Below are 25,713 nucleotides of genomic sequence, written 5' to 3'. Positions count from 1 at the left end.
CAAATGACTCTTGTTTGGCAGTTTAACAGCTCCTGGGTTACCATAGTGGCCCAAAGTCTCATCTCTCTGTCTGCACTGGGTGGACAGTCCTTAACTGGATGTCATGTAGACAACCACTTTGATCCCATCTCTCACCCTAACGCCTGCCTCAACCTAAATCTCACCCTTCACTTAACCTAGGACAATCAGGCCAAACACAGCCTGTATTCTTGTGGGGACGATAGCCACCACAATATGTTGGCATTGAGCTTCAATCAATGTTAAATTAAAATCTCCCTACCATATCTAAGCCAATATTGGAGGTATGCAACACACTCTCTGCCTCTCATCATGAGCCGTGCGTCTGTTAACGAGAACCACATACAGGATTTTTAACAGGATCATTAACATGAGGAAAAATATATATTTTGTTGCGCAGAACTAGCTCAAGATCTAGGCGACGGACAACAAGACTATAGTGACCATTAGATTTGCCACCTTCGGACTGAATACGTTTGTAGGGTCAACAGTTATGATTAAATTCATAAATGTAACGCTCTCAAGAACCAACGATGTGCTGCTATCTTTTTGTAACATTTCTGACAATGCTAACATCTTTAATGAATGTGGTTTTGTGTTGATTAGCTAGATAGCTAACATAAATTTGCATGCTAGCTAGCTAATGTAAAGTTATACCAGCCATATGAGAGATAATGTTGGCTAGGTAGCTAAACAACAAGCGAGCAAAGCTAGCTATATTTCACCAAGTAATTGCTGACCTAGACACTTGCATGTAAGCAGAGCACAAACAAATAAGCTAACACGTATGACCAGTTCATGCACCACAATATACAGTATCATACTTTCTTACACAAAACATAGCTAGCTAGCCAACGTTAGTTATGTTAAGTTTAAAACCACCAAACTTTGGGGAACTGCCATGCTGCTAACGTTATTTTGCATTGCTAGGTACAATAGATGAGATTCTTACTACCGGACTACAAGACTGTACCACAACTCAAATGTTAATATATCATAGCTACATTCTTCCACAAAACATAGCTAGCTAGCTAAATAACTTCCAAGTAGAGCCCAACCGATGTGGGATTTTTTGGGACCGATACTGATTTTAGGGAGGCAAAAGTCAGCGATTTACAGATAACGTTATGCCGATGCATGTGTTTTTTTTTTTTATAGTTGAAAACAATATATACACTGCTCAAAAAAATAAAGGGAACACAAAAATAACACATCCTAGATCTGAATGAATGAAATATTATTAAAAACTTTTCTTTACATAGTTGAATGTGCGGACAACAAAATCACACAAAAATTATCAGTGGAAATCAAATTTATCAACCCATGGAGGTCTGGATTTGGAGTCACACTCAAAATTAAAGTGGAAAACCACACTATAGGCTGATCCAACGTTGATGTAATGTCCTTAAAACAAGTCAAAATGAGGCTCCGTAGTGTGTGTGGCATCCACATGCCTGTATGACCTCCCTACAACGCCTGGGCATGCTCCTGATGAGGTGGCGGATGGATCTCCTCCCAGACCTGGACTAAAGCATCCGCCAACTCCTGGACAGTCTGTGGTGCAACGTCGTTGGTGCAACGTGGCGTTGGTGGATGGAGCGAGACATGATGTCCCAGATGTGCACAATTGGATTCAGGTCTGGGGAAAGGGCGGGCCAGTCCATAGCGTCAATGCCTTCCTCTTTCTGGAACTGCTGACACACTCCAGCCACATGAGGTCGAGCATTAGGAGGAACCCAGGGCCAACCGCACCAGCATATGGTCTCACAAGGGGTCCAAGGATCTCATCTCGGTACCTAATGGCAGTCAGGCTACCTCTGTCGAGCACATGGAGGGCTGTGCGGCCCCCCAAAGAAATGCCACCCCACACCATGACTGACCCACCGCCAAACCGGTCATGCTGGAGGATGTTGCAGGCAGCAGAACGTTCTCCACGGCGTCTCCAGACTCTGCCATGTCCCCCCACCTATGGACATCGGGCCCTCATTACCACCCTCATGGAGTCTGTTTCTGACCGTTTGAGCAGACACATGGACATTTGTGGCCTGCTGGAGGTCATTTTGCAGGGCTCTGGCAGTGCTCCTCCTGCTCCTCCTTGCACAAAGGCGGAGGTAGCGGTCCTGCTGCTCGGTCGTTGCCCTCCTACGGCCTGATCCACGTCTCCTGATGTACTGGCCTGTCTCCTGGTAGCGCCTCCATGCTCTGGACACTACGCTGACAGACACAGCAAACCTTCTTGCCACAGCTCGCATTGATGTGCCATCCTGGATGAGCTGCACTACCTGAGCCACTTGTGTGGGTTGTAGACTCTCATGCTACCACTAGAGTGAAAGCACCGCCAGCATTCAAAAGTGACTAAAACATCAGCCAGGAAGCATAGGAACTGAGAAGTGGTCTGTGGTCCCCACCTGCAGAACCACTCCTTTATTGGGGGTGTCTTGCTAATTGCCTATAATTTCCACCTGTTGTCTATTCCATTTGCACAACAGCATGTGAAATTTATTGTCAATCAGTGTTGCTTCCTAAGTGGACAGTTTGATTTCACAGAAGTGTGATTGACTTGGAGTTACATTGTGTTGTTTAAGTGTTCCCTTTATTTTTTGGAGCAGTGTAAAATAAGTCTCACAAATTGTGCGCCAAAGGACTAACAGATACTCTAAATGATGATTTCTTAATACTTAATATTAAGATTTTATTTGTGGTTTACAACACCAACTATCTCCTCTACAAATTCAAAAGTAAATACAAAACACTTGTTCAGTTTACCTTCTTAGGTACAACTTATTAAATATTTGTCTATCTATGACAGTTTATAACAATGCAGAAGTGTTTGTTCTGAAGCAACACAAGCACACTAATAAACAAGGCCTGAATTGATTAAACAGTCTCAAAATAGCACTGTTTAGAAGTTCAAACTGTGCAGTGAAATGCAGTCATTTGTAATGTCATTGTATTGAGTAGATTCACTACAGTGCTTTACAAGAGTCAAGTCATGTAAAGAAACACTATGGCAACCGTGGAATGATGGCTTATTAGGACAAGCACACGCTAGCTGTTCATTACGTGGTGGAAAAAATCTGACTGAAACCATAATGTAAATTACACTCATTCGATACATTTTGTATTGGCTATATATTTCAACTTCTGCAGGACAAGGCTTGCCAAACTGGTTTTAGTCACACGTTCTAATTAACACCGAACAAAAATATAAAAACGTAACATTGAAAGTGTTCCATGAGCTGAAACAAAAGATCCCAGAAATGTTCCATACACAGAAAAATATTATTTCTCTCACATTGAGCACAAATTTGTTTCAATCCCTGTTAGGGAGCATTTCTCATTTGCCAAAATAATCCTTCCACCCAACAGGTGTGGTATATTAATAAGCTGATTAAACAGCACAGGTATTGTGATCATTACACAGGTATTGTGCTGGGGACAATACAAGGCCACTCTAAAATGTCCAGTTTTGTCACACAACATAATGCCACAGATGTTGAGGGAGCATGCAATTGGCATACTGACTGCAGGAATGTCCATCAGAGCTGTTGCCAGAGAATTCAATGTTCATTTCTCTACCATAAAATTGTCTCCAACATTGTTTTAGGGAATTTGGGAGTGCGTCCAATCGGCCCCACAACCGCATACCACGTGTAACCACGTCAGCCTCGGTCCTCCACATCCGGCTTCTTCACTTGCAGGATCATCTGAGGCCAGACACCTGGACAGCTGATGAAACTGTGGGTTTGCACAACCAAATAATTTCTGCACAAACTGTCAGAAACCGTCTCAGGGAAGCTAATCTGCATGCTCGTCTTCCTGACCAGAGCCTTGACCAGACTGCAGTTCAGTGTCGTAACAGACTTCAGTGGGAAAATGCTCACCTTCAATGGCACACTGGAGAAGCGTGCTCTTCACGGATGAATCCCGGTTTCAACTGTACCAGCATGTCGCCATGTAGGCAAGTGGTTTGCTGATGTCAACATTGTAAACAGAGTGCCCCATGGAGGCGGTGATTATGGTCTGGGCAGGCATAAACTACAGACAACGAACCCAATTGCGATTTGAATGCACAGAGATACCGTGACGAGATCGAGGCCCATTGTCGTGCCATTCATCAGCAGCCATCACCTCAACATGATAATGCACGGCCCATGTTGCAAGGATCTGTACACTATTCCTGGAAGCTCTTCCAAGGCCTGCATACTCACCAGACATGTCACCCAAGTTTGGGATGCTCTGGATCGACATGCACCACAGTGTTCCAGTTCCCGCCAAAATCCACCAACTTCGCATAGCCATTGAAGAGTGGGACAACATTCACCAGGCCACAATCAACAGCCTGATCAACTCTATGTGAAAGAGACGTGTTGCGCTGCATGAGGGGAATTGTAGTCACACCAAATACTGACTGGTTCTGATCCCCGCCCCAAGTTTTTTTATTTGAGGCATCTGTGACTAACAGATGCATATATTTATTCCCAGTCATGTGAAATCCAGAAATTATGGCCTAATTGACTGATTTCCTTATGAACTGTAACTCGTTAAAATTGTTGCATGACACGTTTATATTTTTCTTCAGTGTAGCCATCTAGCTAGCTAACTATCGTATCTCATCCATCATGAATGCAAACACATGGGCAGAAGACCTACACCAACTGTCTTGCTTTTTGTAGCTTGCATATTTCGGAAAACTAACTAAGCCCACTAACATAATAGGTCCAGACAGTGACAGTGTTATTTTTGTATAAAGGATGAGTCAGTTTTCACTTTGGCGCCAGTCCAATGTTCGCACATTAGTACAGACTGCTTGCCAGCTAACATTAACGAAAGTGAGCATGTGATGAGGACAGGGCTGCTTGCTGGTAAACGTGTAATTTTGATTAAATACGTTGTTGCTGGCTGTGGCAAGCTACTCACCGTCAAACCACCATGTCTATTCTCTCTCACGTCGTGATTTATGAATGATGTTCAATGAGAAGTTTGAAAAATGCCCTCTTCAGCCAGCCATTGAAAATGTTTTTTTAAAAAGTGTTTTAGTTGATACTATGTATATAATATCAGTGCTTTATCTGTGGAATAAAGAACGATGCAAATGTTTCTGTGAAAGGCTAATATCACCAATAATATTAGCAAATCGATTTATCATCTGGCTCTAGTTCGAAGCAGGATCAAAGCTAACGCTAAACTTTGGGAAACTGTCACACTAGCTAGCTACATTGGGCATTGCAAAACTGACAAGGTAGCCAGATTTCAGACAGGACAAACATTGCCGTTAGCTAGGCTACAAACCCATAACCAAGAAAATGGATTGCTTTGTTAGGAAACAGTAAGCTAGTTATGAAGCGCATATAATCAAAGGTTGAACCTCATGTAAACAGAGCCTAAGTTCAGTGCAAATACATGCTAGCATCAGACAACTTACCAGACTCAACTGACAGCATCGCTGTTTCAAACATGTAGAATACATCCCAGCTTCTGCATATGCTCCATCTCCTGCCTTCTTGTCATTATTACTATCCACATTTGTGCTGACTGATTAACAGTGTCAAGTCACTTTTTGCCCGGCTGAAAGTTTATTGCATTCCCGGGTGTGAGCCAGGTGCCCCGTTCTGTCCGACAGCGAATTTGTCTCAAAACAACAACAAAAAAGTTATGTAATTGAGCGTGTGGTAATGAATAAGATTCCCTGTTTTCACATGGAAAAAGTGATTGCTTTTGATAAAACCGCATTATGTGCCTTCCCTCCCCGCTCTCGACCGATAACGTGGTGGGCATTAGCCCGGGGTACCCTGGGCCAGATTCGGCAAACCACCTCCCTGTTTGCTTAAATTATGCGTCATCCTGTGTGCAGTCAAGCTGTGTGAATGAATGTACATTCAGTTGTACATTTTATATTAAGTGATAACTCACTTTTGTTTACAGGTAATATAGTACTAGGCCTTTCTTCAGTAAACTTTAAAAAGGTACATTTTTACCTTGGCGTAGTGGTTAAGGGCGCTGTACTGCAGCGCCAGCTGTGCCATCGTAACCGGCTGTGCCATCGTAACCGGCCGCAACCGGGAGGTCCGTGGGGCGACGCACAATTGGCCTAGCGTTGTCCGGGTTAGGGAGGGTTTGGCCGGTAGGGATGTACTTGTCTCATCGCGCACCAGCGACTCCTGTGGTGGGCTGGGTGCAGTGCACGCTAACCAAGGTTGCCAGGTGTACGGTGTTTCCTCCGACACATTGGTGCGGCTGGCTTCCGGGTTGGATGCGCACTGTGTTAAGAAGCAGTGCGGCTTGGTTGGGTATCCGAGGATGCATGACCTTCAACCTTCGTCTCTCCCGAGCCCTTACGGGAGTTGTAGCGATGAGACAAGATAGTAGCTACTAAAAAAAACAATTAGATACCACGAAATTGGGGAGAAAAAGGGGTCAAATTTAAAAATCAATTTTAAAAAGGTACATTTTTCATGTAAATAGTTCATGGGTACATGTTGATTATTTGTGTTTCTTCCAGTTTAGTCCATACTGGCTAAAACAGGTTTTTGTTATTTTGCTTCCCTCTGGAAAATCAGCTGTTATTATTAAATAAATACTAACTACATTATTTCTGTTGCTATTTGTGATTGTTTACTTTTATTTAACTTTGACTCCGGTGTTATGCTGCATTATGTTGTATAATAATTAAGTGATTAATGCCCTCGAAGCCGGTGTTTGGAGGATATATTGGCACGGGTGTCGTTAGGCACAAGAAGTGGAGAGCCGGCAAACCATGCCAATATATCCTCCAAACACCGGCTTCGAGAGGCATTATCACTTTTACACAATGGCTTAACAACTTATTCAAATAATGATTTACATATTTTCACAAAAAACACTTTTTTAATGGATTTATTCATACTATTTCATCCTTTCACAACATATAGTCTCACCACAAATCTAGGGTTGCTACCCAAGCCAGCTGGTCATTCGTTTTATCGGTTCGGTTGCCAGAAATGCGACCCAGTCATTCAGTCTTTTTGTTCTGTATCGATTGCCAGTCGTTAATTTTAATGCCATACAGGCTGGCGACGTTCTTACCCCTCGCTTGCTAGCTAACCAACTATGGCTAACTTAAATCACGTCAAACAGTGCATCCAGAATAACAACAGTAACTGCATTTGCTTAGGCTGTTTTCTAGTGACATTTCTTTGGATATATCCATAAAAAAATAGCTAATGAGGCTATATCATAGAAAATGTGCTGTCTCGTCAGGACACCGTTGTTCAGAGAAGCTAGCCAACAACACAGCTTACACAACCACTTCAAAGTGAAGCTGGAAAGACTGCAAACTAGCTGCACTTTGTTTCATTTGACCTTTTTTCAAATTACGTTTCTTTGTATATACCAATAAAATTAGGCCAGCTGATTCATGATTTCGACTGGCTGAGAAACACTGCCTGCATGACTGTCTCATCCCGACTCCCGACACGTTCATTACTATGGGACTGCTGGAGATCGAATTTGAATATTGAAACAATGTTGCAAATGTCGGAGAGACAGACCGCAAGGTTTATACAAATCTCCGCTGTTGAAAACTAAATGTTAGTCTAAAAGAAATGTGAGAATGTTTAGATTATTTTTATGTGGAGATCAAGTTTATAAATTGCCTGGCTGTGTTGATGAGACTGTGGACTGTGCAGTCAGATGGAACAGTAAATAGGCATTTTAGCATCATATACAGTGGGGCAAAAAAGTATTTAGTCAGCCACCAATTGTGCAAGTTCTCACACTTAAAAGGATGAGAGGCCTGTAATTTTCATCATAAGTACACTTCAACTATGACAGACAAAATGAGAGAAAAAAAATCCAGAAAATCACATTGTAGGACTTTTAATGAATTTATTTGCAAATTATGGTGGAAAATAAGTATTTGGTCAATAACAAAAGCTTCTCAATACTTTGTTATATATGAGGCCAGCTGGCCTCTTTGTTGGCAATGACAGAGGTCAAACGTTTTCTGTAAGTCTTCACACACTGTTGCTGGTATTTTGGCCCATTCCTCCATGCAGATCTCCTCAAGAGCAGTGATATTTTGGGGCTGTTGCTGGGCAACACGGACTTTCAACTCCCTCCAAAGATTTTCTATGGGGTTGAGATCTGGAGACTGGCTAGGCCACTCCAGGACCTTGAAATGCTTCTTACGAAGCCACTCCTTCGTTGCCCGGGTGGTGTGTTTGGGATCATTGTCATGCTGAAAGACCCAGCCACGTTTCATCTTCAATGCCCTTGCTGATGGAAGGAGGTTTTTACTCAAAATCTCACGATACATGGCCCCATTCATTCTTTCCTTTACACGAATCAGTCGTCCTGGTCCCTTTGCAGAAAAACAGCCCGAAGCATGATGTTTCCACCCCCATGCTTCACAGTAGGTATGGTGTTCTTTGGATGCAACTCAGCATTCTTTGTCCTCCAAACACGACGAGTTGAGTTTTTACCAAAAAGTTCTATTTTTGTTTCATCTGACCATATGACATTCTCCCAATCTTCTTCTGGATCATCCAAATGCTCTCTAGCAAACTTCAGACGGGCCTGGACATGTACTGGCTTAAGCAGGGGGACACGTCTGGCACTGCAGGATTTGAGTCCCTGGCGGCGTAGTGTGTTACTGATGGTAGGCTTTGTTACTTTGGTCCCAGCTCTCTGCAGGTCATTGACTAGGTCCCCCCGTGTTGTTCTGGGATTTTTGCTCAACGTTCTTGTGATCATTTTGACCCCACGGGGTGAGATCTTGCGTGGAGCCCCAGATCGAGGGAGATTATCAGTTGTCTTGTATGTCTTCCATTTCCTAATAATTGCTCCCACAGTTGATTTCTTCAAACCAAGCTGCTTACCTATTGCAGATTCAGTCTTGCCAGCCATGTGCAGGTCTACAATTTTGTTTCTGGTGTACTTTGACAGCTCTTTGGTCTTGGCCATAGTGGAGTTGAGTGTGACTGTTTGAGGTTGTGGACAGGTGTCTTTTACACTGATAACAAGTTCAAACAGGTGCCATTAATACAGGTAACGAGTGGAGGACAGAGGATCCTCTTAAAGAAGAAGTTACAGGTCTGTGAGAGCCAGAAATCTTGCTTGTTTGTAGGTGACCAAATGCTTATTTTCCACCATAATTTGCAAATAAATGCAAAAATCCTACAATGTGATTTTCTGGAGAAAAAAAAAATTCTCATTTTGTCTGTCATAGTTGAAGTGTACCTATGATGAAAATTACAGGCCTCTCTCATCTTTTTAAGTGGGAGAACTTGCACAATTGGTGGCTGACTAAATACTTTTTTGCCCCACTGTATTTAGCCAATGGTAACTTGTGAAATAGACACCGGCGAGAATGCGGTTTTAACCAATCAGTGTTAGACCCATCTGTTGTATAATGTGCATAATCACCTTGCAAAAACCATGGAAATTAAAAACAAAAAAAACTAAGTGAGAAGTAGGTATTGGTCTGAAGCCAAAAAAGGAATTTCATGAGTGTTACGGATACCAGTATCCTGTGTGTGTATCCTGTGTGTGTGTGTATCCTGTGTTCTTTTCTCTCCTTCTCCCCTCACAGGTGAAAATCATCACTCCCCAATCAGTCACCAATCCAATCATCAATCAGAAGACACACCTCCTCCTGTTTCCTACCCTATCACAGTTCCTTTCCCTTGGTTTAAAAACCCTGTCAGTTGTTTGCTCTAGAGCTGAATCTCTCTGTAAATGTCTTGTCTGTAAGTCTCTGTGTTTCACTCTCTCTTTGTGTATTAACCTCTCTTTTGTTTGAGCACCTCCATAGCACTTTGTCCTCACCTGTGAGTATTGTTTTGGGTTATGGTGTTTGTTTGCTGGTGGGAAAAGGGGAAACCAAGACAAGTCGCCCATGGGCATACACTACCCGTAGGTAGACTTAAATACACTAGTTAGAACTGGGCGGACCACCCACTGTATTTTTGGTTAGTTAGTTGTTGTTAAAGTAGGCTAGTCTAGCTGAGGGGTGTGTTTTGAATACTTATTATTTCTTTCCTTGGGTCCAGCTCAGCCCCTTTTCCTGCTCCCCCCATTACCGTGTGTTTTACAATAAACCTTGAGTTTGACGGTAGATTTCAGTTGTCGTGGTTATTTCGTTCTCACTTTGTCACTATTATAAATTGCATGAGTTATGCTACGGGTCTCATTACCATCCCCCCTAGACTGTCGGACCAAAAGGGATTCGTAACAATGAGCACCACAATGCCTATTCCACCCATGCTCTCCCAAGCTTTTCCTGTTTGAGAAGGTTTGAACCCTAAGCAATCTGCCTTAACATAGTTTGAAAAACAATACCAAAATAGCTATGGGGCGGCAGGTAGCATGGCGGGTAGGAACGTTGGGCCAGTAACCGAAATGTTGCTGAATCCCTGAGCTGACAAAGTAAAAATCTGTCCTTCTGCCCCTGAGCAAGGCATTTAACCCACTGTTCCCTGGGCACCGACGATGTAGATTAAGGCAGCCCGCACCGCTCTGATTCAGAGGAGTTTGGTTAAATGTGGAAGACATTTCAGTTGAATGCATTCAGTTGTACAACTGACTAGGTCCCCCTTTCCCTAGTAGGTCAAAGCTGTATGCTGGAAAACCATGTGAATTTACTTTTTCAGCTTCAGACCAATGCCTACTTCTCACTTAAAACGTAGCTTTCTGTTTTTTTTTATACTTCTGTTCAGTTCAGAGCCGAACCTTTTCGCTGGTTCTACCCACACTACTGCTGACTGACAAAGGGATATCCAAATCGCCACTGGCCATCTCAAGGATATGGATCCACCCTGGTTAGAATACTCAATGGAGAGGGAAAAGGATACTTGAAATACCCATGAAATGTGCCACATTTCATGGTATAACAAGCTGCAGGACGGGACTCCAAGTGTTGGATTAGAATAAATCTGGTCAATGCAGCGCAAATATATCCCAGCTGTCCATGACCCTGCCTGGCTCTCAGGGTTCTACATGTGCTCCTAAATTGAAAAAAGTAGGAGCACAGAGATGTAGGAGCAAAATGAAACACACGAGGTATTAAATGCCCACACCAGTAGAAATCCACTTCTTTGAGCAGAAAGACCAGAGCTTACCCATGATGTTGCACAACGAGTTAAGTCAAATCATCGTTTTAGTCAAAGTATTATATACAGTATTTTGGATTGAAGTGACATCCGAACTGTGAATGCGGTGTCTTTTCCTATGATAGGATATAATACAAATTATTTTCAGGGCTGGGTTTTATTTGAATGTTACCACCCACCAGCATTGCAGCTGTTTCTGATTCATTAACAATGCCAAGTTATTCCTCATTGTAACTGAGATGAGTTGTGTCCACTTGGCTGCCTGAGCCCCCCCCCCACCTCAATCTACACACAATACACCATAATGACAAAGGAAAACAGTTTTAGAAATGTTTGCTAATTTATTTATTTTTAAAAATGAAATATTTAATTTACATAAGTATTCAAACCCTTTACTCAGTACTTTGTTGAAGCACCTTTGGCAGCGATTACAGAATTTATTCTTGGGTATGACACTACAAGCTTGGCATGCCTGTATTTGGAGAGTTTCTCCCATTGTTCTCTGCAGATCCTCTCAAGCTCTGCCAGGTTGGATTGGGAGCAAAGTAGAGAGATCCTTGATGAAAACCTGCTCCAGAGCACTCAGAACGGGGCGAAGGTTCACCTTCAAAACAGGAAAACGAGACAACTCAGGAGTTTGTGTAACTATATCTATGGTGGATTTGCAGCTACAATTCATGGAAGATGCCAAAACCTTTGATATAACAATAGAAGTACAAGATAGGCATGTGGTTTCCATCTTTGGCAAAGTTTTCCCTACATCAATGCGTATGACAAATCTAGCTCCAGAACCAGCCATAGAGCCAGCGGGCTAATTTTCTGAATATGTTGCAGTGAAAAAAAAAATACAACAAAACACCAATAACAGATAACATTAGCTAGCTAGATAAGATTAGCATGCTAGCTAGCTACACTAACAGCTGTCAGTGCCCTATTTGTTTATGTTAACCAACTCCATGTGGAAGTTTCCATACCAAATTCGTGAAAAAACAAGTAATGTTAGCTTTCGTCATTCTTCGGAGGTGGAACCTGTGTGCATTTTCTCTCCAGGACAGGAAATTACGCCAAAATAGTGGCGGCAACTGCCTCTGGTGGGGGTCCTTTAATGATAAAAATTGCCAGCAATCACAAAATACAGGGTTAAGGAGCACCAGAAAATTGATTAAGATGTAGCCTTCATTGAGCCTATATGAATCCTAGCTACTTTTGAAGCTCATCTCCTGAAGAGGCTCTCCATTTCTGTGCCACCAAATGTCTGCACACTACTGGTGGAGTTACCACAAAGAATATGATAATGTTCATCTGTGGTTAGCAGGTAATTAGCTAGCTAGCTAATGCTGTAACATGACTGAACAAGGTTAACGGCCCGCAACATGGTTTCTGAATGTAAAATGCGTTTCCGCCGGTAATATGGGTCATAACATTTCAACAGTTTGGGCTACAAACCAGCCATTTTCCTGTAGTAATGATGCAGGCATGGCGGTCCCGAATATATGCTCAGTGTATTCTCTATGGCACCCAGAGGCAGCGGTACAGCAAAGTAACCATTACAACAATTATCGGGGTGTTTGTTTTCTTGTAGGGGCACTGGGGCTCTCAAATTAAAATTCCAGGCAGCACAGCAAAATATTTAGGAGACTACTGTAAAATGGTAGCACTGTAGAAACCTGGCTGTGTCAGTAGGCTTTAACAAGGACCCATTGACTTATTGTAGGCAGTACATAAATCACTACAGACATAATCCAAAGGCTCCAAAATAGACCACAAAACTCTTTTACTCTGGGATAAAGATAAATGAGGCTGCAAAGAGAATGCTTTTTAATATAAATCAAATGTATTATTTAGCGTTTAATGTGCTTCAATAAGAGTGTGTTAACATCCCAAAGCCACTCATTATCAGCACTGTTTTGTTTCCCTCAGCGTGGGCCATAATTAGAATGGCAGAACTGATATCCCGTTGTATCGCTCTGATTCCGGGGAACATGTGCGAGAGATTTGGGGGCGAGGGAGAGCCTCTAATACAAAGCAGCTGTAAGGAGAAGAGTCAGATGTTGGCGGATTGGGCCAGCCACAGCTCTCTGCTCAGCTCAGTGTGGCTGATAATAAAATGATAGAAGTAAAAAGTTTGGCCTTGGACTTCTCTGTGGGCTGTTTTCAGGGGGTAGGGAGAGTGGAAGGTACATTTACGCAGGCAGCTAGGCCCAAATGAAGGACAGGACACTGGGTGCTGATGGGGTCTGATGAATGGTTCTCTCTCAGTCAGAGGTACATTTCCTCCACGTTATACAACACCACACAGGCTTTTCTCCAAGCCCTGCTAAACAGTGTAGCCGTGTATTTTGGTTTGGTGACATATTTCCTCCACATTCTTCATGTGATCTTAGAGGAATCTCTGATGCCTGGCTAGGTATGGGTAGTTGATTCCAGGTTTTGTAGCCATGTGGTTAGTATTCTCTTGATCTTATGTCTGTTGTTTGATCCAAATCTGCTCTAATGGCATTTTGCCTGTCAGTCAGGTCATATGATTAATGCACCATAGGGAAAGAATGGCATGATTACTAGGATTTGATGTTTGTTTGAATTGATAATGCTGGAAGCTTATGCGTACCGGCTTAGGAAGCTGGCGATGGCTGCAGGAAGCTCGGTTTTCAAGATGAACATGTATGACGACATGGCTGGGGAGGAATATCAACAGAGACGGTCATTAAAAAGAGTGAGTTATTGGAGTGCAAACACATTATTCACACACAAAAGCAAATACAGTCAAATATGCTGTTCCAACCACAGGTCAGACAGACAGTCAGACACAGGTTTAGAATATTAGTCCTCGTCTCTAGCAAGCTGACAGAGGTGGGGCAGCAGACTCTGGGGATCCCCCCCCAGCTAAGCCTGCTGTGCTGAGTTAGACACTATGCAGATGTTCCCACTGCAGAAGCCCCGTCAGGGCGGCCAGAATGGAAAGGGAAGGAATGCTAACCATAATGATCCCTGACGCTAATCCAGGTGTTTCGCCCCCTCACTCCCCCCAAACTCTTCTGACAGCCAATCAGAGGCCGGACTTTAGGTCACTTCCTGTGGGTCAGACTGCCACCCCGAATATGACAGAGCAGGAGAGAGAGGGGCAAAGGGACAGATGGAGCAAATGAAGTGAGGGGAGAAGTGTTTGGATCAGGGTAAGTGAGAGAGAGAGTTAGTCAGTGGCAATGGTAAAGGGAAACAGTGTTAGGGTTTAGGTTGGGGAAAGAGGGAGGGCCTGGGCTAGCTGCCTGGGACCAGAACCAGACTGTCCTGGGGCTGGTCTTCCCATCTCCTTTAAACTAACCTAGACCCTAATCCCAACTGATCCACTAATTGTTTTCATTAGAAAATTCTTCCAATAACACTACTTCCCACAGACTGACACACCTACTAGGCCCCTATCATGGACTCACACAGATACACATGAAGTTGAAAGATGAAAGACTGTGCCTTTAACAGTGTCGTTTTTCTCACAGGATGTGTGAGGGAACCCCAGCATCACATGCCAACAAGTTGTTCAATGTCATTTCAGCAAGCTATGACACCTAGCATCTCAGATTGTTCTGAAATTGCTTCTGTAGTTAGAAACAGATAAGATAAGCATTCCTGAAACATTATTTTTTTTAAATATAATTTCTTTTTGAGAAATTAAGATAATTGATTGCACCCAAATTGCCCATTTTAATTAATAGGATTCATATAATATTCAATAAATATAGTACACAACATCTGATTGGGATCAAACCTAACAATGATTAAGATGTAAGAAATCCAAATAAATAGTCAAAAGTCCCTCATGGACCACCCAAATCCCACACAAACAGAATACAGTATCAGTTTTTTACATTTCATTCTTTACTTTTTACCCCTTTTTCATGGTATCCAATTGGTAGTTACAATCTTGTCTCATCGCTGCAACTCCCGTACGGACTCCGGAGGCGCGAAGGTCGAGAGCCGTGCATCCTCCGAAATACAACCCAGCCAAGCCGCAACTTTTTCTTGACACAACGCCCGCTTAACCCGGAAGCCAGCCACACAAACCCTTTCGGAGGAAACACCGAACACATGGCGACCGTGTCAGCGTGCATTGCACCCAGCCCGCCACAGGAGTCGCTAGAGCACGATGGGACAAGAACATCCCTGCGAAACCCTCCCTTAACCCGGACCACGCTGCGCCAATTGTGTGCCGCCCCATGGGTCTTTCGACAATGTTAGACAATACTCCAAGCCGCAGTTTCATATTTTTGTCAGTTAAGAACAAATTCTTATTTACAGTGATGGTCTACTCGGGAGCACTAATATTTACTTGGTCAAACATAAATAACTCATTTGTGTGCGATCAATTAGCTTAATTTCTCACTGATCAAATTATATTTCAACAAAATAATGTTTTTTGTCCTCTTTGCTGTGCTCTTTTGAAGTGGAACGACTACAGCTGTTGTCTCTGCCCTGGGCCTGGATTAACTGGAGTTACAGTTTTGGCCCGCTTTATTTAGAGCAGTTACTATGGGGTGCCAGTAATCTCCCTTCCTGAGACATAATTGCCCAGTGGTATAGCTACAGTGTGATATTCCTGGCTCACACATTCTCTCAGAGCTCACAGACATTATGATAAATACAGAACATGACAACACTTAGCCTGGAGTTTAATCTGAAGTATGTCATGTGGAACACAAAGACCATATTGACAAAGCGTCTCAGAAAAGGTTTTAGGAATCCTGTTAAAACCTGTTTTAAGACTAAAAAAAAAAGCTCCCAGCACTGAGTAGGCTTTTGGATGCCCAGACAAACTTGAGCCAGCAATAAATTAAATTCATAAAAGTTTCTTCGCTGGTAATCACGACAGACGGTTTGAGGTACTGCAATGGAAAGATTGACATGAAGCTCATTGACATTGTTGCAAATTATGGGTATAACCAATCAAGATGAGGCATCGCCAGCTGTAAACTCAATCGCACGCTTCAGACAATGGTGAATGTGTCTATACATTAAATGTTGCAATGGTAAAACAGATTTTTTTGTCCTGACAGGGTCCCTTTTATTTTATTTTTTTTAACCTTTATTTAACCAGGCAAGTCAGTTAAGAACATATTCTTATTTTCAATGACGGCCTGGGAACAGTGGGTTAACTGCCTGTTCAGGGGCAGAACGACAGATTGTCAGCTCGGGGGTTTGAACTCGCAACCTTCCGGTTACTAGTCCAACGCTCTAACCACTAGGCTACGCTACCGCTTTGCCTACTCTTAAATTTTTGCGACAATTTTGTTGCTACTTTGGCTCTGTAATCCAGCATTTGAAATGATACAAGGGGGTATTTTAATCCATATCGGGTGAACCGTTTAGAAACTACTGCACTTTCTGTACATAGTCCCCCCATTTTAGGGAACCAAAATTAATGGAACAAATTCACTTAAGTGTATTAAAGTAGCCAACAGTTAAGTATTTGGTTCCATATTCCTAGCACACAATGACTGCATCAAACTTGTGACTCTACAAACCTGTTGGATGCATTTGCTGTTTTTTGGTTGTTTCAGATTATTTTGCACCCAATATAAATAAATGGTAAATAATGTAGTGTCATTTTTGAGTCACTTTTATTGTAAATAAGAATATAATGTTTCTAAATTAAGTTGGATGCTACCATGATTACGGATAATCCTAAATTAATCGTAAATGATGTTGAGTGAGAAAGTTGGAGACAAAATGCTAACCTCCCCTGTTATTGTAATGGTGAGAGTTTAGAATGTCTTAGGAGGTATATACACTGCTCAAAAAAATTAAGGGAACACTTAAACAACACGATGTAACTCCAAGTCAATCACACTTCTGTGAAATCAAACTGTCCACTTAGGAAGCAACACTGATTGACAAATTTCACATGCTGTTGTGCAAATGGAATAGACAACAGGTGGAAATTATAGGCAATTAGCAAGACACCCCCAATAAAGGAGTGGTTCTGCAGGTGGGGACCACAGACCACTTCTCAGTTCCTATGCTTCCTGGCTGATGTTTTGGTCACTTTTGAATGCTGGCGGTGCTTTCACTCTAGTGGTAGCATGAGACGGAGTGGAGTCTATAACCCACACAAGTGGCTCAGGTAGTGCAGCTCATCCAGGATGGCACATCAATGCGAGCTGTGGCAAGAAGGTTTGCTGTGTCTGTCAGCGTAGTGTCCAGAGCATGGAGGCGCTACCAGGAGACAGGCCAGTACATCAGGAGACGTGGATCAGGCCGTAGGAGGGCAACGACCCAGCAGCAGGACCGCTACCTCCGCCTTTGTGCAAGGAGGAGCAGGAGGAGCACTGCCAGAGCCCTGCAAAATGACCTCCAGCAGGCCACAAATGTGCATGTGTTTGCTCAAACGGTCAGAAACAGACTCCATGAGGGTGGTATGAGGGCCTGACATCCACAGGTGGGGGTTGTGCTTACAGCCCCATGCAGGACATTTGGCATTTGCCAGAGAACACCAAGATTGGCAAATTCGCCACTGGCGCCCAGGTTCACACTGAGCACATGTGACAGACGTGACAGTCTGGAGACGCCGTGGAGAACATTCTGCTGCCTGCAACATCCTCCAGCATGACCGGTTTGGCGGTGGGTCAGTCATGGTGTGGGGTGGCATTTCTTTGGGGGGCCGCACAGCCCTCCATGTGCTCGCCAGAGGTAGCCTGACTGCCATTAGGTACTAAGATGATATCCTCAGACCCCTTGAGACCATATGCTGGTGCGGTTGGCCCTGGGTTCCTCCTAATGCCAGACAATGCTAGACCTCATGTGGCTGGAGTGTGTCAGCAGTTCCTGCAAGAGGAAGGCATTGATGCTATGGACTGGCCCGCCCGTTCCCCAGACCTGAATCCAATTGAGCACATCTGGGAGGGACATCATGTCTCGCTCCATCCACCAACGCCACATTGCACCAGACTGTCCAGGAGTTGGCGGATGCTTTAGTCCAGGTCTGGGAGGAGATCCCTCAGGAGACCATCCGCCACCTCATCAGGAGCATGCCCATGCGTTGTATGGAGGTCATACAGGCACGTGGAGGCCACACACACTACGGAGCCTCATTTTGACTTGTTTTAAGGACATTACAAAGTTGGATCCGCCTGTAGTGTGGTTTTCCACTTTAATTTTGAGTGTGACTCCAAATCCAGACCTCAGCACATTCAACTATGTAAAGAAAAAAGTATTTAATAAGAATATTTCATTCATTCAGATCTAGGATGTGTTCTTTTAGTGTTCCCTTTTATTTTTTTGAGCAGTGTTTATTTGTTTTACCAATCCCGAGGGTCGTTAAAAATCTGAATTTTGATAATATTACAGTTATATCAACACACTCGTCACTACCGTTTAATGACTATCACTTTGGCACGGTAGTCACTTGCCCATAATGTTGCATAAAACTTTAGACCTTTCAATAATGTTCATTGAACACAATCAAATGCCTTAATTGCCCAATTCTTATATGCATTCCCAATGTAGGCTTTTTTAAACAATGTGATATAGGTTCATTAAATAATTGAAAGAAAAATGTGATTATTTATTAGCCTTGTGGTTGTATTCATTTTAGATATCATGTGAAATAGGCCACATGTAAAATCATTGTCAAACGCGCGAGAGATACGGTTGCAGGTCTAGATTATTTATGGATTGATCATATAGAAATATCAATACATTCTTTTAAAAAGAAATTGCGCAAGACTTTGGCACAGGAACCACTGACTCGCTGCCCTTTTCTATTATCAAGACATCTGCTGGTATCCCTTAACTAGTTAGAACAGCTTGAGGTCTCCTAAATATTTGTCGACTAGGTGGGACTCTGACTAAAGAGGCTCCATGCATAGCTTTTATTTGTACCCATAAGAGTAGAAGTAAAATATTCTCAGCACGCAAAACCAATTTTCTACTCAGACGCTTTGTGGATTACAGGCCCTGACGTGAGCCTACTTTTAGATCATGCCAAAAATAGATTCACATGTCCATACATACTTTGCCAATGGCCATATGATGAAACATGATGGAATGACTTTTACACAGGCAGCCCAATTATGATATTTTGCCAAATTATGGGCAAAAGTGCTGATCTGACTGGGCAAAAGATCAATTAGTGGACAAAGATCAGAATTGGGCTGCCATGCAGTCTTTTACTGTAAGTGTACAACATATTTCACAAGCACCACAATGCAGACACGTAGTGGAGAATATACAAATCAAAACATAAGGCCTTGTGCATAAAAATAAGATTTAAAAAATCAATCAAATCAAAAGTTGGTTGCAATAAGGACATTATCAACAAAAAAGGAGAATTTGTGTACTGTATATTGTGTATGCGTGTACCCTGTGGACACAGTGGGAGGGTGTATTTAACACAGCCCAGAGGCACTTTCATCTCATCAAGAGAGGGGGCGGGGGTCTGTGAGAGCCCTAAGCCATGCAGTAATTAAGGTAAATTGGCCCATCAGCCTTTGGCAGGGTAGATAAGTGTTTACCCAGAGTGGGGCTAAATGCACCCCTTATAAAAAGGGGGCCAAGCGTGTGGACAGACGCAGGGGGGCATGGCAGTGCATAGGCCCTCACACACTGCTCCATGCTGGGACAACCACAAACATTCCACAGGGCATGGCAATAATAACCCACTCAGCCCTCCTGCTAATGAGTGAGCAAGAGAGATCATCTCGGCTCCCATCTGTGTGAGAAGTAGGGCTGAGGGAGGAAGGGAGGTAGGTAGGTAGGAGGGGGGCTGCCATTAGGTCTCTTATCATGAAAGGTGGGACTGGGAGGGTCACCATCAGACCAATTAGTGTGTTCCAGCTCCATATGGAAAGAGCCAGAGGGGACAGTGGCTTGGCGTTAAAGGTTATCAGGGACTCAGGCCAATGGCCACACAGGGAAGTGGTAGTGGTGAAGGGCGCTTTGTTTTCCAGCAGGAGTCCCAGTTTGACTGCAGTAAACACTAGTCAAACTAGCAGTTACAGGAAATGTGCCCAGGCTTAGCCCCTCCCACTCCCCACCCGAGACCCATCTGATACTCAGAGGCTGTGACATCACTGAGACTGTAAACGGAGCCACCCACATCCACCTCACAGTGATCTGAGACGTGTTACATTTTAATGGTGCTACTTCATTTCAAAATGTGACAGTGGAACTACATCCAAGGGTGCAACATTGAGAACAAAATGTACGAGCAAAGCAAAGCTGACCTTCCCTCAAGTTTTGGATGTGAATTAACTCCAACAAGAATAAACATAATTGAAAGGGGGTTACTTGTATGATAGATTATTTCCAACGTAGATTCTAAATAGATTCCATAACAGTGTTCTGTGTAGTACTGTACTAGGCATATAAACAGATTTTCACTAATATCAGAATCAATAAATCATAGCAAGTTTTAGGGCTATTTCTTACCTGATTAAGCAGAATCCTGTAGATTATAATGTAAAAGTTACTTTTCTGATGTTGAATTATACCTTACACTGATTTCATTGTATATCCCACAATTTTAGACGAAATTCAAGCTATATTAGATCAAATGGGGTGGCAGGGTAAGACTAGTGGTTAGAGCATTGGGCTAGTAACCGAAAGGTTGCAAGTTCGAATCCCCAAGCTGACAAGGTAAAAATCTGTCGTTCTGCCCCTGAAAACGGCAGTAAACCCACTGTTCCTAGGCCATCATTGAAAATAAGAATTTGTTCTTAACTGACTTGCCTAGTTAAGTAAAGCTGAAAAAAAAAAATCCAGATAGGAACTATTATTTTAGCAGGTGACCTAATTCACACAAATGATTGACAGACGCCTCTAAAGAGGCTGAAAAATGTAATCCCTACAAATAATTTACAGGACACCTAAAGATCACTATTCCCAACTACAAAAGTCTACTCCTTTCTTCTCCAAGTAAGAAAAACTATGAAGTGGAGCGAGATGATGGGAACCCAAAACTCATCAGAAGCATTATTCACTCTGTTGGCTGTTTTATGAGTTTATGCTAAACAGTGTTATGTTAATGATCACTTTCAACACCAATATTGGCTAAGGAAGTGAGCACGGCAAATAAAATCTAATGAGTATTTATGTAAATCTGCCTCACCTTTCCAAGTAAGAAAAGCTATTCAAGAATCAACTACATTTCTATTTCCAAAAATGCACTCATCAATTTACTAGTTTAAAACATTCATGATATAGTGATATCGGATCATTCTCTGGTGTCATGCTTAATTACACCAATAGAAAATACTCTTAGTTACAGAATTTGGAGAATGAACAGAGTGCATCTTCTGGACCCGAAATGTATTCAAATACATGGACAAAATAATAAATGACAAATGTAGACAGATGACAGAATAAAGCAGACCCCCAATATAATTAGGGATGCCTTTAAGGCGTACATTAGGGGAATGATAATCTCATACTCCGCAAAAGTTAAATCAAATTTAGAAACTTCCTTTTAAAACAGTTATTCAAGTTTAAATTAAACCACGAAGCTTATAAGCAAAAGTCCTACCAAACTTGATACATACAGTGCATTCAGAAAGTATTCAGACCCATTGACTTTTTCCAACATTGTTACATTACAGCCATGTTCTAAAATTTATTAAATTGTTATTTTTTTCCTCATCAATCCACATACAATACCCCATAATGACAAAGCAAAACAGTTTTTTTTAGAGATGTTTGTAATAAAAAAAAATATTACATTTACATAAGTATTCAGACCCTTTACTCGGTGCTTTGTTGAAGCACCTTTGGCAGTAATTATAGCCTCGAGTCTTCTTGGGTATGACGCTACAAGCTTGGCACACCTGTATTTGGGGAATTTCTCCCATTATTTCCTGCAGATCCTCTCAAGCTCTGTCAGTTTGGATGGGGAGTGTCGCTTGCCAAATATTTCCAGGTCTCTCCAAAGATGTTCAATCGAGTTCAAGTCCGGGCCACTCAAGGACGGATTTGGGAAGTGGGCCCACTATGTCCATCGATATCCTCTCAAATGGCGTTTTGATTATGGGGAGTGGCACAAACAGGCTTCTAAAAGCTGGTCGGGGAGCTGTTAACTGGCACTCAGTGCACTCTCCACAATGTCGAGCCACCTCAGCCTGAATTCCTGGCCAGTAAAACTTCCTTACAATCCGGTCTTGGGTTTTATCTACACTGAGGTGTCTACCCAGAATATGCCCATGAGCTAGGTCTACCCAGTATTACATCATATGGCATCTTTGGGCCCACGCAGACCTCATAATCCAGCAGCCCGTCCTAGGTTTGTATGCTCATTAAGGCTGTGGGGTACGGGCAGTTATTCCCATGAATGCACGTAACACTGACATCGTGACTTGTATCCAGTTTATGAGTCGGCACTAGATTTGCAACGACCAGTTAAAATACTGCCGGAATCAAACAGGGCTGCAACCTCTTTCCCTTCAACCTTCACCATGCACATATGTTAGTTTCTTGGTCTTTCAAGTACAGTGGTTACCACAGGACACGCATACAATATATCAGTTTCTTCTTTTTCCACCGAGGTTACATTGCATTGGCTCTTTAATAGGGCAGTATGCTACAATATGTCCCAATCAATTACAATTGAAACAGAAAACAGGGTCCCAAGTCCCAGTTTCCGGATTTTTCCCCGTAGTGTCGCCCCCAGTCTGATTCTTTCCTCACGGCCCCACGCTGCTTTCTCCCCCCTCCCAATGCTGGAACAGTCTTACCCCGTCCTCTGGTTCGCCCAGGTTAGGAGAATGGGGATCTTTCTTCCTGTGCCTGCCATACAATACTGTTCAACCATGGTTGGCGGAAAGTACCTCGTTCTGGCCAACCCATCGTGGAAATTCTCGGGGTAGACTTCCCTAAAAACTAGTCGACTACGATGGGTCTCTGGTCGCAACCATTTCCGTGCCAGGTGGATCAACTTGAACAGCTTTGTTCGGGGGGTCAGGTCTATTGGCCCACTGGTGGAAGCAATGTGCCCTCAGGGTATCGGTCACTCCTAGAATCTCTCCTTTTATCGTAATCCTGTGCATCTTTCAACTCCAGGTCGAAATACGCCTGTGCCTGCCCATTCTTGTTTTGGCCACTTCTCCCTCTCTGCTGTCCTTTCAATGGTGAGGTACGCTTCCACATCGTCCTGCTTTGTCATTTTTTGAAGAAAATGATTGGCCAGCCTCTGGGTATTTACAGCTGGTAACTGAGCCCCAATTTTGGCCGCTAGCCTCTTTAGATCTTCTCTTAACTCCCGGGTGTTTCGCTCTTGCTCTTCTCTGAGCAGCTGGTTGGTGCGGTGCTGGACCTGTAACATGTGTCCTGATACATTTGCATTGCATCCCGATGACCTATTTGTTGAGCTCCAGTTGCCTCGTTGGGCTGCCGCTGCCTGTAATAGGGCCTGTATGGCTCCATCCATACTCATATTCCCTGAGAAAAATGTACGAACCAAACAAAGCCACAGAAAAACCTGACCCCGCTTTGGAGTAATAACTTAACTAAAAAAAATTACCCCTACCTAACCAGTGGTACGGTTAGTCCTTTTATCCACTTCAGACCACACTTTGCCTGCATTCTCCACCACGTGTGACAAACCTCTTCAAGGTTAGGAGAGTTTGTCACAAATTAAGAGGGAGACTGTCACCAAAATCACACCAGAATGAGAGTTCTTTCAAACAGGACAGTACCGGTGTTGGTTTCTCCATCCTGGTCCACCCAGGCCGCAAGAATGGGTCAAGGATAGCAGGGTTCGGTACACGAATCGGGTTCTCGGTAGGTCCAAACGCCAACGGGTAAGTCCAAAACAGTCCAGGTCACACATGGCAAATCCAACACACATATACATATATAGTCACTTTCTCTTTGATTCACATATCCCCCAGCCCCTTCCTCTATCTTCCAGGTTTGTCTTGACCCTTTATCCGAGTGTTCCCCTTGCTTTGGGGAATTGTAGTTTTGGCGGTTGACCATTTTGTGATCTGTAGTTCTGGTCAGGGTGGCCATTTTAGTGCGATGGCAGAGCCCGTTCATTAGTTCTGCCCTCACATATATCTGCCATTTATCACTCAGCCCCTTTTTTGCCACAGTGCCTTTTGGCAAACTCCAAGCGTTATTGGTGGTGTGCTGCAGAGATGGTTGTCATTCTGGAAGGTTCTCTCATCTCCACAGAGGAACACTATCAGAGTAACCACCAGGTGCTTGGTCACCTCCCTGACCAAGGGCCTTCTCCCCCGATTGCTCAGTTTGGCCAGGCGGCCAGCTCTAGGAAGAGTCTAGGTGGTTCCAAACTTCTTCCATTTAAGAATCTAGGCCACTGTGTTCTTGGGGACTTTCAATGCTGCAGAAATGTTTTGGTACCCATCCCCAGATCTGTGTCTCGACACAATCCTGTCTCAGAGCTCTACAGACAATTACTTTGACCGCATGGCTTGATTTTTGCTCTGGCATGCACTGTCAACTGTGGGACCTTTTTATATTGTCAGGTGTGTGCCTTTCCAAATCATGTCCAATCAATTGAATTTACCACAGGTGGACTCCAATCAAGTTGAAGAAAGATCAAGGATGATAAATGGAAACACCATGTACCTCAGCACAATTTCAAGTCTCAGCAAAGGGTCTGAACACTTATGTAATTATATATATATATTTTATTCTTTTTAAAAATTTCAAATCAAAGTTTTTGTAACGTGCAGCAAATACAACAGGTGTAGACAGACCTTACAGTGAAATGCTGAATACAACAGGTGTAGACAGACCTTACAGTGAAATGCTGAATACAACAGGTGTAGACAGACCTTACAGTGAAATGCTGAATACAACAGGTGTAGACAGACCTTACAGTGAAATGCTTACTTACAGGCTCTAACCAACAGTGCAAAAAGAGGTATTAGGTGAACAACAGGTAAGTAAAGAAATAAAACAACAGTAAAAAGACAGTGAAAAATAACAGTAGAGGCTATAAACAGTAGTGAGGCTATTACAGCCACCGGTTAGTTGGGCTGATTGAGGTAGTATGTACTACATGTAGAAATGGTTAAAGTGACTATGCATATATGATAAACAGAGAGCAGCAGTAGGGTTAAAGAGGGGTTGGCGGGTGGTCGGTGGCGGGACACAATGCAGATAGCCAATGTGCGGGGGTACTGGTTGGTCGGGTCAATTGAGGTAGCATGTACATGAATGTATAGTTAAAGTGACTATGTAACAGTATAACTTTAGACCGTCCCCTCGCCCATACCCGGGCGCGAACCAGGGACCCTCTGCACACATCAACAACAGTCACCCACAAAGCATCGTTACCCATCGCTCCACAAAAGCCACGGCCCTTGCAGAGCAAAGGGGAACCACTACTTCAAGGTCTCAGAGCAAGTGACGTCACCGATTGAAACACTATTTAGGGGGGCGGGGGCACACAATGCAAATAATCCAGGTAGCCATTTGATTACCTGTTCACGAGTCTTATGGCTTGGGGGTAAAAATTGTTGAGAATACTTTTTATCCTAGACTTGGCACTCCGGTACCGCTTTCCATGCAGTAGTAGAGAGAACAGCCTATGACTGGGATGGCTGAGGTCTGACAATTTTTAGGGCCTTCCTCTGACACCGCCTGGTGTAGAGGT

The 25,713-nt window shown here is 43.2% G+C and overlaps 1 long non-coding RNA gene across 5 annotated transcripts in view; it reads right to left on the bottom strand.

The window, feature by feature from the left end:
• The window catches only part of LOC118362577 (uncharacterized), a 38,294-nt gene that overhangs the window by 5,581 nt on the left and 7,000 nt on the right, over positions 1-25,713 (bottom strand). For 2 of the 5 annotated variants that reach the window (XR_004821239.2, XR_004821238.2), the window contains one exon: positions 13,717-13,783. The exons of the other annotated variants lie outside the window; for them this stretch is intronic. This is a non-coding gene — a long non-coding RNA (uncharacterized LOC118362577). The remainder of the gene's footprint in view (positions 1-13,716; positions 13,784-25,713) is intronic. 5 annotated transcript variants of the gene reach the window in all.

Source organism: Oncorhynchus keta, chromosome 29, assembly GCF_023373465.1.
Source record: "Oncorhynchus keta strain PuntledgeMale-10-30-2019 chromosome 29, Oket_V2, whole genome shotgun sequence".
Taxonomy (NCBI): Eukaryota; Metazoa; Chordata; class Actinopteri; order Salmoniformes; family Salmonidae; genus Oncorhynchus; species Oncorhynchus keta.
The sequence above is the reverse complement of the archived record's forward strand: the minus strand, read 5'-3'. Positions and strand labels throughout refer to the sequence as shown.